Below are 3,243 nucleotides of genomic sequence, written 5' to 3'. Positions count from 1 at the left end.
CAGAACGTAAATGGCTGGCAACGACTTCAACCCACAGTGGGTTGCAGAACCGAATGCGTTAATCCACAAAGTTCATTTTACTGGGGACGGGAAAAACTCCTTGTACTTCAACAAAATTTCACCAACTGAATCAAGTGAAAACCAGACAAATTTTCGTGGTACTTTGTGGTGCATGAGTCTGTGAAAACGTTACTACAGAACTCCAGCTATGGATAACCGAGGTTTATCGAAAAAAACCACTATCACTTTTTGTCTCTGAACGCATGCATTTCCGCAGTAGAAGCTTTCGCAACTAGCCGGTTTACCCTACTCAGCTATGTGAACAGAAACGGTTAATAGCTATTCTCTTCCCGGACTTATATCTTGTGTCCCATTCATTGCTATCATGTTATGTCGGAAGTGTGGAACAGTTTTTTCCTTTTCTTTACCTAGTTGTCCTACGTTCTGCATAAGTTTACAGTGAACAACCTTGTGCATGTCTAACATTATATTCGGTGTGATTCGCACTGATTTTCAACCCTATCATGTATCCGTTTTATTATATTGATCACCCAAATCATGTAAGCCTGCTCAAGCGTGACGTGACCTATTGAAGGTTTGTGTCACTGCACTTCTCACTTGGTGGCTGTCCATAAGATGAGAGAGATAACGATTCAGAGTTCCCATCGGAGTGCTCGTACGCAAGACGTCTCAAATATTGACAATGGCCTTGTTCAATGCTTTCGAAGTGCTCTGAGTTAGTCCGGTATTCTCTCAGATCATCTATATCTTTCCAAAACATTCATAAAGGAATTCGATCTCCTCGGCCTGCATGTCTTTTGAAGAAATCTTCTTAGCTCTGTCGCAAATGCAACATACGGGGTTTTGCTAGAATCGGTGTGAAACGAGGCTGTTAAAGAAGTTGGATTCTCGTGACGCAGGAATGTGGTGTCCTCACTTGAGGCAGGAACGTCAATGATGATACTCATTTTTCACTGTCGTACAGTGACAAAGCTGACTTACTTGTATTTGAAGTCTTAAATTGAAAAAGGTGAGCGAACGGGAGAGGAACCTGGTGCTAGCTTACCGTGAGCATTTTGAAATGTCTGCACCTCCAAGTGCTCAATCATATTATTTAGGAAGAAACCGACAGCATGAAAGCATTCGTTGGGCGCCCCTTCATGCAATATTTCCAGCAAAGCCACCTCAGTTGGTTGTGCTGTATGTTTCTGCGACCGAAGTAATTGAAGCATAACAGGATATGTTTTAATCACTTCGTTACGAATCCGGTGACGCCATCCGACACCAGCAAAACCAAAGAGACATTGATGACCGAACGCTGAAAATGTCTCAGATCATCTGTCTGCAGGGGACATAATCCGCAGCCGTACAACCATACAGCCTTTACTGTAGCCTAGTACACATGGCCCTTGAAACAAAGTGATGTGCTTTTTTGACACCACAAATGGCGGAAATTAGCGAAGACGATTCGAGCTTCGAGGTTCAGGCACTAAATCTATCAGACATACTGCCCTGAGAACTAGTCCAGCTAACGAGATATGTGTTATAATCCACAAGTCCCGGTACTTCTCTCAGAGTTGTAGGGGGCCTGTTTGGAGACAATATTGTGAAGCACGACCCTGTATTTTGTGGGTGCAAGATGCATGCCGAAAGATGGCATGATGTTGGTCAGTTTACTGAACAATGCCTGTACACTTCGCCGAATATGGACATTGTCTGTTCGTGTCCCAAATGCATCAGGATGGCTCTCATGGTCGAGATCACAAGTGAATAACATAGTTGGAGCTGAAATAATGAAAGGCGAACTAAGAACCGTCAGCATATCCGCCGAAAGAATCAGGATTTTCTGTCTCACCAACTCAACCATGAACATGAAGAAGCCTACCGGAGACCGTGGAGAACCAATGGCTACCGCGTTCTTCCGTCTGCAAGTGATTCATTGGACGGAGATAGAACGGTCAACGTGTTGCATACACTTGGTCCATTCGAATCGTCAGATACTTCAACGGTATGCGTCCATGATCGTACAGGACAATCACAGCGTGAACACAGTCACACGATATGGTAAGCAACCCGGCTTGAGAAACGAAATATGTGCAGGACAATAATAACGGCAGTGGCAGTAAATTTACCGGCATGTTGATCAATACGCCCTGGAAACAAGAAGTATATTAACAACTACCCGATGGCGTGACATGATGTCCGGAATCAACACATTTCGCAAGTAACAACAGACCTGCTGTTCGGACAAGAGTGATAGTAGAAACAAACGATCAACTCATCCAATGATCGGATGACCCAACAATCAAACAGTATAGGTGTTTACATACGGTTTACTACTCAATAAGTGGAGACATACGTAAACAACATCAATGGTGGAGATGGTCTGCAAAATGTAAGACTTTACCTCATGTTGTGCTGAGCCTACAAGTTCACGTAGTGTCATTGCACCGAGTGTCTTGTTCACTAAGGAATCCATGTAGAGCTCAGGCTAAAACGTTTGCTGATTCTGATTCGGTCAGTTCACTAGTTGATGTTTATGTTAATAGTACGAAAGAAGAGACCAAGGGTCAATCCACCAAGTGAATGCGGTCAAAAAATTGGTGAAAGGAGTTTGGCGATAGCTGGACGCTATTACAGTTACTCTATTAAGTCAATTGATTAGCAACATTTAGTGTAGTGGCAATAATGTGTGGCAATAATGCTCATGAATGTTATGTCTTCCATAGTGAGCGCCATCCACTGATAAGTCACTACCTCCACCTGAAAAAAGTCCATTCGGATCAATTGGACTAGAGCAAGTGAATAGTTCCTGCTGGGGATAGGAAAGTATAAGGCATCTATATAACAAGACGTCGTACTGAGTGAGTGCTTTGCCTGTATTTCTTGAGCAATCACCTACGTAACAAACTAAGGGGTCAATGGAAAGCTGTCTGAAAAGCCAACAGATGATTACTGGGGACCGAATCCAGACAGATAACGGGATATCGACATTTCGTCTTTATTTCTCCGACCGAAACATTAACAATTAGTGCCTTTTCAATATATGAAAGCCAACGACTTCGGGCATCCCGACTGTGTTTAGTTTTGTAGCGGCTACCCTCCTGTCTCCTTACCTTGGAACTAATTTTATTAGTACATCCACATAGACCGTCTATTATCTTGTTTACCCCACAACCACGAGTATCACACGACAACATCGCGACTTGCCTGCAACCTTGACCGAACAAAGTTCACCTCCTG

This window comes from Opisthorchis viverrini (assembly GCF_000715545.1).
Source record: "Opisthorchis viverrini unplaced genomic scaffold opera_v5_104, whole genome shotgun sequence".
In the NCBI taxonomy this organism is placed as follows: Eukaryota; Metazoa; Platyhelminthes; class Trematoda; order Opisthorchiida; family Opisthorchiidae; genus Opisthorchis; species Opisthorchis viverrini.
This window is presented reverse-complemented; position numbering follows the sequence as displayed.